The 15,005-nt window shown below is 38.8% G+C and overlaps 1 protein-coding gene across 3 annotated transcripts in view; it reads left to right on the top strand.

Moving 5' to 3' along the window:
- Csrnp3 (cysteine and serine rich nuclear protein 3) overlaps nt 1–15,005 on the top strand; it is a 184,743-nt gene that overhangs the window by 70,223 nt on the left and 99,515 nt on the right. The gene's annotated exons all lie outside the window — the stretch shown is intronic.

The raw sequence follows: 15,005 nt of genomic DNA, 5'->3' as shown, positions 1-15,005 counted from the left end.
TTTAAAGCAAGGATTAGCAGCTCTGGTGAGTGGCCCAAATATGTCCTCGCTTTTGTATGTTTAGTCAAAATGAAATGGTTTTTAAAACAAAACAGAGGACATTTCATGACAAATGAAATTTTAATGAAATCCGAATATTTTTTTTTTTTTTTTTTTTTTTGGTTTTTTTTGAGACAGGGTTTCTCTGTGGTTTTGGAGCCTGTCCTGGAACTAGCTCTTGTAGACCAGGCTGGTCTCGAACTCACAAAGATCCGCCTGCCTCTGCCTCCCAAGTGCTGGGATTAAAGGCGTGCGCCACCACCGCCCGGCTGAAATCCGAATATTATTGTGTTTACATGAAAGTTTACTAGAAGCTGGTCGCATCCATTTATGTACATAATTTGCATATTTGTATGTTTGTTTGCGTACACCTTCTTTGACATTACCCCAGAATTAGGTGGTCACAACAACTTCTGTATGCCTTTTAAAAGCCTAAACTATTGCCTATCTGTCTTATTACAGAAAGACCTGGGTGACCTCTAATTTATAATACAACCCTTGCGAAAGGAGAGGGAGGGGTGGTTCCAGAAAACGGACAGAGGTGGTACCAAAGGTGTGCAAGGGAAGCTTAGATGTGATTGCGGAGGATGCTTCAGCTTAGGAAGCCAGAGGAAAGGCTGATGAGATTGTATGAACACAGGCAGGTTTGTAAGTGCTGGAGGAGAAGGAAGAGGAGGACCCCTCCTCCACTTCCCACCCAAGTTAAGGTGTTGAGCTGTTGTTGATCTTGTCCTTCTAGAGGATAAAAACTCTCCTGTTCTTCCCTGCCTTCCCACAGCCTTCAACACACGGACTTCCTTTCAGCCACTCTCGCTAAATATTTAATTGAATCCCAGGTGAAGCTCTATTATAAGCACATTCCTAGAAACCTCTGCCCTTAGGGCCTTGTATTGAATTCTCTTATTAGCTAGGTTCACATTTATTAAAGTTTGATGTTATGTTTAGAGGAGTAAAGAAAATGGAAGCTGACTTCTTATTTAGCTAAGTTTCGTTTCACTAAATGGAGTCAATATAGTCAGAGAGAGTTAATATTCTTATTAAAATTGGCCATTTTTTTCAGTATGAATGGTTTTGTAAGTTATCAAGAGTTTAGGAAGAAAGGTGATATCAAAATAGAAAGCATTAGTGCAGATTCTCTTTAAAGATCACTGACAATGTAAATAAATCAGCACAAGGAGAGTTGCAAGCTTAAGAGGGGAGCAAAAAAAAAAAAACTGGTACAGAGCAGGAGGGACAAGAAAAACTCTTTCTTTGGGCCACATAGAATTCACTCTCTAGGTGTTAATTGTAAAACCTCTGGGATTGCATTTGCTCATTCACTGAAGCACTAATTAGTGCCTTACTCTCCCACGTAAATCTGTTGTCAGTTTGGATCTTAAAAGTAGCTATTGCCTTATGTAAAAGTGTGACAGGGACTCCGAATGACCTGCTTGAGACTCACCTTGGGTCTCTGCGCACAGCTTCTCAAAAGTCTTTACACAGCCGTCGAACCATTTCTTCTGCCTCCAGGAAGGATTATGTCTTCAAATACCCGTTTAGAAATGGATGCTCACAGTAGACACTATCCAGTAAAGAAACCAATCATTTCGTCGTTTAACAAAGGGGAAGTGTCCACATGAAATGATTGAGTTTGTAAGATACAAGCACTAAATTACATGGATATGGATATGTTCACCCCAATTTCCTGACAACCACAATTCTTAGTTCCCTGAAACGAAAGCATTTTGTATTCACCTGAAGGTGCCAGTGATTTAAGTATTGCTCAGTCTATGGTGAATTTGCTAATTAATTTCACACTCCTTTATTTGATGTCCATCATTCTCCCCAGTAAATCTTTTTATCTCCGAGGGAGTTGTCCCTGGATGACCTATAATGATATTCATCTTAGCACACCTATCTTCAATGTTAATCTGCTTGTAGACATAGACTGCCAAAAGGGAGCCTCTAAGCAGTGATTCTCAACCTGTGGGTCAAGACCCTTTGGCAAACAAAACTTTGTCTTCAAAAGTGTTTGCATTGTTATGATTCATAACAGTAACAAAATTACAGTTATGAAGTAGCAACGGAAATAATTTTATGGTTGGGGGGGTCCCCACAACATGAGGAGCTGTATTAAAGGGTCACATCATTTGAATGGTTGAGAACCACTGGTCTGAAGTCACTGATTAAAATAGAGGTTCAGTTCCTTGTGGCAGATAATGTGTCTATATAGTATATAATAGTAACCCAGCATACTACATAATAGTAACCAGGCACATTTCCACACCTCCATGGCTTAGTCTGTAATCCATAGGTTAAGTTTGTAATCCACAAACTCCTCTGTCTCTTCTATAGTACAACAAGATCTTACAGTAAAGAGATGTGTTAGAGATGGCAGGGGAGAAGGGGGGAAGGATGGGAAGGAGAGAGAGCGATAATAATTATAACTAAAAATTTATATAATCTAAACTGAAAGATCTGTGACAAAGAACAAATAAAAATTGTATTAATTCTTTACTTATATCCTCTTTATGGTCTGCTTGTTGCATCGTGTGGCAAAAACTGTAGTAATATTTAAAATGGACAGTTTACTTTTTAAAACCAACCCAAGGTCAAAGGCCCAGATGAGTTTCTATTACTTGTCTTCAGAATCTCATAAACTCTTTTATTATTTTACCCATAAATTTTCCTCAACTCCACAGTGCAGTAATGGATCTTTCTCCTTAAACTACTCCGAAGTGGAACGATAGATGTAAATGGGTTATTGCAAGGTTTACTCCAGCAGAAAAGAAAATTGCACACTCTTGTCTCTAAAGCAATATTAAACCGGCCTGCTGCTGGCCTCTGTAATGTAGGATGGAACAATTGTTTCTTCCTGGCAGAATTCAAGTCAACCACTGTGTTCTGAACACCAAGGGCTACTTCTCTGTCCATCACCTTTCCTGTGCTTTGTCCTGTAACGTTCTGTAGCTTAGCCAAGCTGTACGCCATTCTCTGTCTGCCTGGAAGCCACTTGGCTCATCCTGAGGCTTCTGTCTCTTTCCATCCCAGATGGCATCCACCAAGACTACGGAAAGCACAACTGCAATTATGTAGCATTTGGTACCCAGCAGAGCTTTCTATTTCAAATCCTTGTGACTTTCATTGAGAAAGAAAGAAACACAGAAGTAGGTATGTCAGAAAGTGCATCAAATATCTTTGTATAACATCATAAGTTACTCCATCCCATAGTTGATCAGTCTTTTTTTTTCTCCTTCTGTACTTGGCTAAGCAGTTACTTCTTTAATCATTTGTCATTACTCTTTCAAAAAAATAAATTTGTTTTATTTTTATGTGTTTGGATGCTTTGCCTACATGTATGTATTTGAGCCATGTACATGCCTGGTGTCCATAAGGTCAGAAGAAGGTGTTAGATCTCCTGGAACTGAAGTTTTCAGATGGTTGTGAACTGACATGTGGGTGCTGGGAATCAAACCCTGGTCCTCGGCAGTAGCAACAAGTGCTCTTAACTGCCAAGCCAACTGTCCAGTCCCATTGTTTTTCATCTTTGGGCTGTTTATTTCAGTAGTATTCACGAGGAGCCATTAGAGAGGCCATGGTGCTTTCGTTCTTTTCTTTAGCGTTGTCGTCCAGTTGCACGTACTATATTTAGGGACAGGAAACATGCCTTTAAGTACTGTATACGTATCTCTCATAAAGCGAGTACTGTAATTCCTTGTCCTGGTGAGGATTTCTATCTGTCAGATTCTGTATTTAAAGAAACTTTGTTTCCTGTAGTTGTTAAGAAGAAAGTCTACCCAGATGAAAAGAGCATTAGTTGCATGAGGGAAGTGGTCACTTGTAATCCCCGTGGCTCACTTCTAGCTGTGAAAGCCCAATACACACTTACAAGTGGCTCTTCTACCCTGCAGGACTACTTAAGGACAGCGTCAATGTTTAAATCTCGAGAAAGTGGGGATCCATTGAAGGACGGGGCAGTTCGTGTCAGGAAGCACACGCCCTGTAAAACACTGTGTGAAACGGGACTCATAGAGACCATGGTGGGCAACTCTTTTTTTTTTTTCTTTCTAAATCCTCTCCAGGAATGACTTTTACTTCTCCAACTCTGTAACCATTTTTTTTTATGTTCTAGATATTCTTCAAAATGTCATTTCAACTTTAGCTGTTGGTTCACTGTGTCCAAAATAGACTGTTCATTTAGATTTCACTCTCCTTGCAGATACCTTCAAATCATATTTACTCCTACACATTATCTTCTATGAGCGCAAGGCCAGTGTTTACAAAATTATTGTAATTCATTCCACAGTGGAATGTCTGTTGTTCAAGACAATTTTCCCTAGCGCTGAATGTCTTAATATAGTCTATAGTACACCCTGTCCTTTGCTTCCGGAGAAAAGAATCAACAGCATGAATTAAATAAAAAAAAAAAAAAAACAAAAAAACTTCTATTTTATAAAGTCCTTTCCTCTCCTGGTTTTCTGTTCCATCTTTTGCATATTTGCCTGAGGAGGGGATTCTCATTGTTAAACAATGTCTCGGTGATATTAAGTACCACTAAACTCCATGGAAACTGATTCCAAGTGGATCTGAAATATTACTCTTCTCTGCGTAGGAGTCACCAACGGTTTTATTTAACGCCTGCCATAAACTTAAAGGACACCTCCATTGACAGAACTACTAATGTTCTTTGAGTAACTTGGGTATTGGCAGGTGTGTAGCTCTACAGTGTGGGAAGGCTTGTTAGAAAAACCGGAACACCCCACGATGTGTGCGGAACTCCACTCAATACCCAGTGACTCCAAAGAGCTTGTTAGGGAGTGATGCACGCGAAGTCACAGGGACTGCTCACGGAATTGAGAGCAGGTTGAAACATATCTTTTCCTTATTTGGAAAAGAAAAAGAAAAAAAGGAAGGGGAAAAATGTTGACAGTAAGATTGGTGGTGATGACTGGTGCCCGAGAAAAGGGCCCAAGAAATGTTGTCAGTAGGATAATTTTTTTTTGCTGAAAAATTTTAAGCTGAAAATGTGTTACCAGCTACAGAGTGGCTGTAGGAAGAAAAAAAACTGCAAGCCATCTTTCCCAATGCAATTCTTGTAACCCTGTCCTTGGGAAGAAACAAGGGCTTGCAATGTTTCCAGCATTTCGTCTGTTTTATTTAGACAAGTTTGGGATACACAAACAGGGAGTCAGTGTGAAACAGTTCTGTCCTCTTAACAACCTGAAGCTTTTTGCCAGCAATATCTAATATCCTAAAGACATCTGTCTCCATGTTTGTGTGCCTTTTGTTTCAAAATAAGCTCTCAAGAACTTATTCCTTAGTTTTCAGTACCTTTAACCGGCAAGTCTCAAAATGGGTTCTGTGTCTGCGAATACATAGTCAGGCAGGTCCCTTGACATAGACACCCCTGTTTCTGAGTGTTTCTAGAAATATGAAATCATTTGCATATTGTGCAAAGGAAGAGTTCAACCAACAAAAAAGAAATCATGAGAAATAGGACCAGGAATTGCAGGAAATGAGATGATCAGACATCTTACAATACTGTTACCACTGTACTGCCCCCAGACATGGCACTTCTAGGGGTCTCCCTCTTAGTTATACCGAAGATTGATTGAGCAATGCTCATTTAAAAATGTCCCTCAAGCTGTTGCCTGGGAAACAGCCCCCAACTACGCAGCAACGATTGGTTCTTTTTTCAGTATCAATTAGTAATCGTAACAGAACTCACCACTCATCACGTTCAGCTTCAGAAACCTTCAGCATCAGATCTCCCTGGGATAGAGAGAAAGGAAGAGCTGACCTGAGGAACCTCTGCCTCCAGGGCACTCTCCAAGCACAAAGGAGCCTTGGCACGAAGACACTAATTTTTTTTCCCCAATTAGGCACTTTTACCCTGGTTCTTTTTTTTTTTTTTTCTTCCTTCCAGCTGTTAAATTTTAACTGGAACTGCAAAATATCCAGCTAAAGATCATCTAAATTATCCAATTAATTTTCTACATTCTCAAGCTCTCCTTCTCACTTAAATAAATATCATACACCCCCAGGTACCCTGACCATTTCCCCCAACATTTTTTTTTGGCGAGTTCGACCTTTCTCTTTCTTACTCAGGCAGATAAACTGCCTTATTATCATATTGTGGCCCCACAGCCATCAGGAGTGCCACTCACTGAGTTTTTTGTAGGCCATATGCCATCACCCTTTTCATCCCTTGCAACTCTGGGAAGGAGGAGTGGGCACAAACCTGCTCTGCAGCCCCTGTGAGGGGACCTTAGTGAGACACCCTGGTGTTTGGTTCCTTGTGGAAAATGCCGAAGAGGAGTACTCATCAATCAAAAGCAATCTGGTCCTTAGGGAGCCTAGTAGACAGCTATAGTAAGCTTCAGGTCTAGCCCAAGGATAGAGTGTTGGTGTCATGGATTAATTCCTTTCATTTCTAAAAGCTTAAATTCATAGCCATTGAAAATATTTAAAGGGACATTCTGATTTTTAAATGCTTCTCTTGCTAAGATAATTTTAGTATAACTAACTTCAACACAATAACAATTTGAATAAAGTTTCATTTTATATTGCATCACTAGCAATAAAACTAGGAAAGTATAGAAAAGGTACAGGTAGGAAATACCAAAACCATCCATCGCCTCATTCCAAGTGATTGCTGTTGTTTTAAAAAAAATTATTTTATTGGATTTTTTAAAATTTAGTTTATGCTTATATATTTAAAACACAGCAGTCCCTTGGTGTTAATGGAATGAAGATTCTGGGACCACACTTGGGACAGCAGGATGTGGGATGCGGTAGAACCTTGCCACTAATAAAATGGTGCTGTATTTGCACAGAGCTGCCCTCCTATAATATACTCGATCATTTCTAGATTTCTTATAATACCCAACACAATTTAATGCTATGCAGATAGTATTTAGGGAGCAATTATGAGAAAAAGATTCTGTCCAAGTTTACTACAAATGAGTTGTTTCCTAAGTGTTTCTGTGTTTGGTAGGCGTCTGTAATTGGGAACCAGTGGATACAGAGAGCCAATTGTACTATGACCACAGTGTGTATATTGTTTTATTCTCATTCATAATCACTAATTCTTTTATGTTTCTCTCCAGTTTTCTTTTATGCACACTAGTTACAATTACATCTACTGTATTTATGACAATTTTGACATTAATTTTATTCTATAAACATTTTTATTATATTTGCATCCTCATGACTGTAGTTTTAATGACTATCTGATAATCTACAGTATGGGGAATATATTTTAAGTATATTTGCATGCTTCCAACTTTTAGCTATTATAAATGTGATGTATTCAAATATGTTTGTATTCAAAACTACATTCTTCTTGTCCATTAAATCTTGTTGTCCCAGGATTCCAGATTTCTAAACTATCAATACTGGACTGATATATGTAAGCATAAGCTCCCACAGGTTAAATACATATGTATGAATATAACAAATTTGTTAAACAGTGAGTGGCCATGAACAGTAGCAATTATTAAACCTAATATTATCTTACCCATTTTTATTACATGTTCCGGAGATAGCCATCAGGAATTAAAGAGGTAAAGAAGGCCAACAAACAATGGTCAGCCGGGCGGTGGTGGCGCACGCCTTTAATCCCAGCACTTGGGAGGCAGAGGCAGGCGGATCTCTGTGAGTTCGAGGCCAGCCTGGTCTACAAGAGCTAGTTCCAGGACAGGCTCCAGAACCACAGAGAAACCCTGTCTCGAAAAAGACCAAAAACAAACAAACAAACAAAAAAAAAACAATGGTCAGCTAAATTTACTGAGGTCATAATATCTAGTACAACATAGTCCTCTAGGAAGTTTCTCTTCTGCTTTCATTGTCTATACATGTGTCTCTATATTTCCATATAAAATCTAGGAGCCACACATGAATGAAGACATGGGATAATTGTCTCTCTAGGGCTGGCTCAGTTTAGTTACTATGATTATCTCGAGTGGCTTCTGTTTTCCAACAGCCAATATAATTTTGTCTTTATGGCAAAAATAATTTGTATATCTAGCACATTTGTTTTCTAATCATTCCTCTTGGACCCCCTAGGCTGTTCCCATGACTCAGCTTCTGTGAATAGTGCTGTAATAATAGCATTGGTGTCAAGGATTTCTGTGATATACTGATGTGGAATTTTTCAGGTAAATATTCAGGAGTGGTAGAGGCATGTCATACAGTAGATCTTTTTTTTTTTTTTTTTTTTTTTTTTTTGCATTTCTGAGGGCCCTCTATACTGAGTACCCAAAGAGCTGGACTGGTTTGCATTTCCTTAGTAATATATGAGGGTTCCCTCTTGCCAACATCTTCACCAGTATTTATTGTTAAAATGAACACATTTTATCAGTTTGTTTATAAGGTTATTGGTTTTCTTCAATGTCTTGCTAGTTCTTCAAATTAATACAAGTGAAAAAAGAAGTCTGTGGTTCAGACAGATTTCCTAAATTAAACACAGCACGATTCAACCTAAGGAGCAGACATCCTCCTTTGCCCATATGTAGCATATTTGTGACTCTAACAGACACACCCCAGTATCAGAAGGAGGCATAGTTTCTTCCCCCCATAAATAAAACCAAGAGCCAAATATGCTTGGATTGTGGTTTCATGTAAAGGTTCTCTCTGATAAAAATAGACATGAATAATGAATCCTAAATAGGAACCTGACTATATGAAGAAGAAAGAAAGAGCATGCTTCATACCAAGCAGCCTGCCACTAGCATTAGCAGCCATGAAGGCAAGCTCATTAGTACGTTTGCCTAAAGGAGAAATCTAATTTACTTCTTGCTTTTATTCAGCTTGTATGTTAACGTAAAGCATGGAGGTGGATTTCTTGATCGGGAGTATGGTTTTAATCTGCCTGAGCTACTTTTATATAGTGGTGCCTTATATACTCATCACCGTTGCATTTATTTGATGACATTCTAGATGTGAAGTGTTATGGAAAAGGCAGTCTTGCTTTGTTCATTGTTTAATCTTTAATAAAGTCACTAAGAGAAAGTCTATATTCTTAAAAGTTAGCTGTGACGGAGCCACTTGGTATCTAAGTATAGATTTTGTCTGCAAGCTTCTCCTGCCGTGCCTGTGCACTGAGAGATGAAGATGGCGTCTTCTATTCCTGATAAGCCTGTCCTTGCCTGGTGCATGAAAATGACTAAGTATAGCATTGAATAGCTCTCCATCTAAGTTTCTGGTATTTTTAGCTTTGTTTCATGTTATCATCTTTCTTTTCCCTAAATTAAAAACCCTGTTCATTGAGTTTTCTTTTTTTCCTCCCCAGTTTGAGTGTCTGCCAAGTTCATTGCCCAGTCTTCTTCTCTACCCCGAGACTACCACCCTATTTATTCATAGTTTTATATCTTTTTTTCTGAAATAATTTAACAATCTCTCAGGTTCTTTCTACAATTCATTCTTTGAAGAGTTTCCAGAGCCTTGTAAAAACAGATATAACCACGCCCCCTTCGCTATCTTGTATGGTGCAGATCTATGCGAAGAGAGGCTCAAGAATCCCGATGGCAAAGGCTTGGTCCCACAAGATCGACCATCCTTGGACTGCCTTCCCCAGTGTTCTCCACAGGTGTATCAGTCATTCCTCACGATTTTGTTACGTCTTCTGCAAAGCCTATCATCACGACAGGGTACCATGCCCCGAGCCAGGCTAGACTGAAACTTAAGTCAGACTTCCTGGACTGACTGAGCTACTTACCTGGCCTGAGACCCAGTTATGTCATCTATAAAAAAGAGAGCTTAAGAAAACCCCATCATAGACTTGTTTCAATGATTTATGTGAATTAATTATTATAAAACAGTCAGCATTTGATAACTATGCAAATTTGGTGAATTTGGATACTGTTGTCCACTCATGTCTTTTATGTTCTTACGCATTCTTCAGTTATAAAATGTCTTCATCGTCCTTCTACTGAGCCTTCATATCTTGTTCTGTACATAGATGGAAAAATCACTTAGGTCACTGGCTACACTGTTTATCTCTCTCAGCATGTCAGAAAATAAAACTCGTTCCAAACATTGATAGTCAGTGAATATAAAATAGATGCTGCCATCAAATCTACATCTGCTTACGTACTTGCATTAATGATTCCATATAAATAATAATCCAAGGCTATTTCTGTATGTACCCATTTTATATACAAAAACAATTTATTTGATTGGTCAAGTATTTGTGGGTTTGTGTTAATGAAAAACAAAATAACAACAACAACAAAAACCATCTTTTTCTTAGTCTTGTCTCCAAAGCAGTCTTGTGGTATGTTTAGTTATGGAATATAATAACCTCATCGACTTGAAAAATTCATCCATTCTATTCCATTCTTTTTGTTTTCTTTGCGCTGTTCAGTTCGTGGTTGATTTTAGGTTGTCCCCTTTAATTCCATATTTTGTTTTGTCCCAAGTTAGATATGTAAATCAGCCTGAGAAGAGATTGCTATTACCCTTGCTGATGCCACTATGACACAAGTGTATCCTTTGTGTTCCTGGGAGGTTTGCTTAATTTGGTCTTTTCTCTTAACAAATGTTGTTTTCTAATGCCTTTGTGAGAGTAGAAGGAAGGGTCAAAGCAAATCTGGACACTTCATTCTTTGGGCCACTTTGCATACGGATTTCCTTGCAGCCAGGTTCGGATGATTTATGTTCCTATTGTAGCTGCTGTAGTTGGAGCTACAGAGCAATTCCAGCCATTTAACCTGTGCCCTTCAGAGCGTCCATTCACTGACTGCTAAATTCAGCATCTGCTGCTTTCATAGTCTAATGTCCAAACAGAAGGCAAAGCTACAAGGATGAAACTCTACATTCCTTTGTTTTGACAGGTAGCAGTGGGTGGGGTGTGTGTTAGCCGGTATTTCTGAGAGTATATTAACTCTAACGCTTTATTATCAACAGTGTATTTTTCTTTTCTGCCTAGCCAGAATGTATTCTTTTCCCTCCCTTAGCCTCTCACTGGGTGATAGAATCAGACATAAAAAAATAACGTAAATACTATTCTGTGCGGTTTTTATTCAAAGAAGGTTGTTTTGGCCTCCCAAACACAGTGATATTTGACATTAAATGTTTTCAGATTGCCGGGCGGTGGTGGTGCACGCCTTTAATCCCAGCACTTGGGAGGCAGAGGCAGGCGGATCTCTGTGAGTTCGAGACCAGCCTGGTCTACAAGAGCTAGTTCCAGGACAGGCTCCAAAGCCACAGAGAAACCCTGTCTCGAAAAACCAAAAAAAAAAAATGTTTTCAGATTATTTGAAAGTTGACCCTCTGAGGACAGTACAACCCAAAATATGTGCAAAATTACCGAACATGGTAAGTTAGCTTAATTAATGTTCTCTAGTCTGGTTAGCCTTTGGAGCCATCAGTGAGGTGGAGGCCAGTTTATCTCACCAGGTTTAAGATCTCACTGTGCTAGACTCTTGCCTCAGTTGTCACCCTTAGTTCAAGCTCACTGTTTCTGTCCAACACTTGGTTGCTGGCCCATTACTGCATGGAGCTACCCAATGGCAAGCCGTCTTCCTTGTCGTTCTGACCTTACCTCTCTTTCCTCTGCTCACCTCACAGCAGCATGTACACACCGCATATACTCTCCTCTCGAGCTTCATGCTGCTCAGAGGGGCCACCCCTTTGCTTCTTTGGTTTTAACTTTTTTTTTTTTTTTTTTCTGGTTTTTTGAGACAGGGTTTCTCTGTGGTTTTGGAGCCTGTCCTGGAACTAGCTCTTGTAGACCAGGCTGGTCTCGAACTCACAGAGATCCGCCTGCCTCTGCCTCCCAAGTGCTGGGATTAAAGGCGTGCGCCACCACCGCCCAGCTTAACTTTTGAACACGTGCCTGCATCTCTTATCTCACCAAGTCAACTCCAATTTCCTCTTATTGTAGTTTATAAAGCTGTGCCCTTGTCTCTGTGTATTCCCCAAGGTGACATTTATGTTGTAATTCCTTTTCCCCTAGAGGGCCTCTGGGTGGCTTCCCAATCATCCTAATGGTAGACTTGGGGTAAGCAATCCCCTTACAGGGTAGCTCAGAGAACTTGGGAGTAAGTGTTTCCAATTGAAGCCAGGGTTTTTGAAGATCTGTCCTTACAATGTTCAGACTGCTGGAAAAGAGTTCAGTAGAGGCAGCCACAAGGGAAGGGGAGGGAGTTAAGCTGTACTTATTCACTAAAGAATAGCAAAAAATTTGCAACCATCATACACACAATTTTATTGTGAAAGATTTGCTTTCTCTCTTAGGTTATGATATCCAAAAGGGAAATTTTCAATAGATTATTCAATTAATTATTTTATATTGCATCAATGTTTTTCTGAGTTTAATAGGAGTATCTACATACATAAATTATACTGATTAGACACAAAGTACATATTGAATTGATAAGATGTTTGGAATTGAAACAGTGTTCTCGTGTCTCAACCTTTCATATTCTCTACAGCAATTTTCTTATTGACTTTTTTTTTTTTAAAGATAGAAAGACTCTGATCTTCTGGAAAACAATTAATAGTTCATTTTCATATCCCTGGCAACTGTCTCAGAGTGTGAGACATAGTGCCTTCCAATAAATGTTTGTCAAATTGGACTCACTTATTCCTGGATTTTTAAGTTGATATGCTGAACTTACTGACTTCCCAGACAGACTGGGAGGAGACGCAGGGCAACCTCATCAAGGGAGAAATCAACAGGAGGTGTTGGGGTAGATGCCGGGTAATGCAGCCTAGAAACCCAGACACTTGGGGAGATAACCTCCTTCTTAGTGGATGATCCCTTTAGCATAAGTCAACGCCTGTGTTACTTTGGAAGCCAGAAAACAAGCGTCTTAGATTTCCATTGATAACCTTTGCCGATTTTGAAGGAAAAAGTATGAAACCAACTGATTCTATGATGTCTATTTGCCCTCAGAGGAAAATGAACCTAGTAACAATTAATAGCAAGAATGAATTAAGACACCCCTTTAATCTTGGATGCAATGTACTGTTTTAAGCTGTGAGTTTGTGTTTCTCTGTCAATTTCAAATCTGAAGAATTCTTGGCTGGTGGAAGTGTTACATAAGCAGAAGCGCCGTTGTTGATTTTGTGACGTGAGAATCTCTGCTGCACGTCTCTTGCCATGCCGCAGACAGAGAATTCCAGAGTTTTGATTGTAATGATATGCCTGGTTTGTGACTTGTTTTAATCATGAGGCAAGTTCCTGAGGTTCCAAATTACTTCTTAAATGTCTTTCTTCTTTTTTTTATACATTAGACAAAGGATGATCTCTTCTTCCAAAAGTCCCATTTGTACTTGATGTAAAAATAATTTATTGTAATTGTTGCAATCAGTTATTAAAATTTTATGACCTATGTTTTCTTATTATTAATATTTAACCAGTGCTTGCTTAAATCCAACTTAGAGAGTTGAAACATAGAAGTATTACTGTATATTTCAAAACTCGCTCACCAAAAAGGTGCTTTTTCCTGCTTTCCAGACTTGGAAATTGGGTCCAAGTGCTAGAGTAACTTACCAAGGCCATTTAAGACAATAGCAACCTGGGTTATTACTATTGTGTGATTTAGTCTTCCTCTTTCTAGGTCTCCATAGCTCCATCTACCTTTAATTTTCTTTTTCACATAAATGATTTTTTTTTTTAAAGATTTATTTATTATGTATATAGTGTTCTGCCTGTGTGCATACCTGCACCCCAGAAGAGGGCACCAGATCTCATTACAGATGGTTGTGAGCCACCACGTGGTTGCTGGGAATTGAACTCAGGACCTCCGGAAGAACAGTCCATGTTCTTAACCGCTGAGCCATCTCTCCAGCCCCCTCACATAAATGATTTTATGTGTATTTTACATTTAACATATTGTGTTGATATTCTTCCTCCCAGCGAGTCTTCATTTTTCACTGGACATTTATTTGTAGCTATTTTTATATTGATTTCTCTTATCTTTAGTTCTCACATTAAATTATTTCTTTTCATACCTGTACACTAAATTCACACACAGACAGATTTTTTCCCTCCTCCCTCTCACCCTCTGACCCCCCCCCCCCCCCGCAGAACCACCAAAGGAACTCTGAAGTAAGTTGATTTTTTTAAAATGGGTTCTCTCATTGCACTTAGCACCCATTTTATCTCACTGTTTTGAAGTGACGCAGTAAATGAAGAAATGGCTGCCTTTTGTTTATTTCCTTGTATGTCCACGTGATGACACCATTAAAGGTGTTCATATGATGCAACAGGAGCCCCTTTTTTTTTTTGGCATTTTTGCTTATGACCCGGGTTCTGTATGTTTAGTGTCGCTCTTGTTGTAGACAGGAAGATGAACATGGGTGGTCTGGGACAAATACTTGAAAATGGTGGCACTTCAGTGTTTCTTTCATGCTAAGAGCAACCTATTACTTAAGCCATGAGACATTCCAGATCAGTAATCACCCTTCAAATAATATTTTTAAAAAATGTTAAAAATTGTTTTAGTTAAGTACTTATTTTTAACCACACTGACTTAATCTGCATTGTTTTTTAAAATTAGCTGACAAAAATGTTCATGTTGCAATGTTCTTCTCTTAGGAACTAAGAGTCTATTGATTGAAGTTGATGAGAATGTGTGTATATTGATAAACATATGAATGTATGCATGCGTACCTTCATTCTTTTTAAGATTCAAGGCTGACATTTTTATTAGGGCCATGACAATGCCCTGTATATTCATATACTGGTGCAGGAAATTTTTTATGATTATTTTATGGTGCTTCTGGCATTTCTTTCTGTGATCTTAATTGAATTTTCATGTATTTGTCATAAGATAATCACTGACATTTGTGCCTGAAAAGCTTTCAAATATCAATTCAGGTTAGACAGACTACCAATAAACTATCTCATAAATGTGTGGAATGTTTAATCAAATTCCGTCAACTAAGCAGGCTTTTGTTTGTTTGTTTGAAGATCCGTAATTGATTTTCAAGTTTTGAGAATTTATTTTTGGGAAGATAGTGTGATTGTGTGCAGA

Source organism: Chionomys nivalis, chromosome 22 (assembly GCF_950005125.1).
Source record: "Chionomys nivalis chromosome 22, mChiNiv1.1, whole genome shotgun sequence".
In the NCBI taxonomy this organism is placed as follows: domain Eukaryota; kingdom Metazoa; phylum Chordata; class Mammalia; order Rodentia; family Cricetidae; genus Chionomys; species Chionomys nivalis.
Note: the sequence above shows the minus strand (reverse complement) of the source record. Positions and strands in the feature narration are given on the sequence as shown.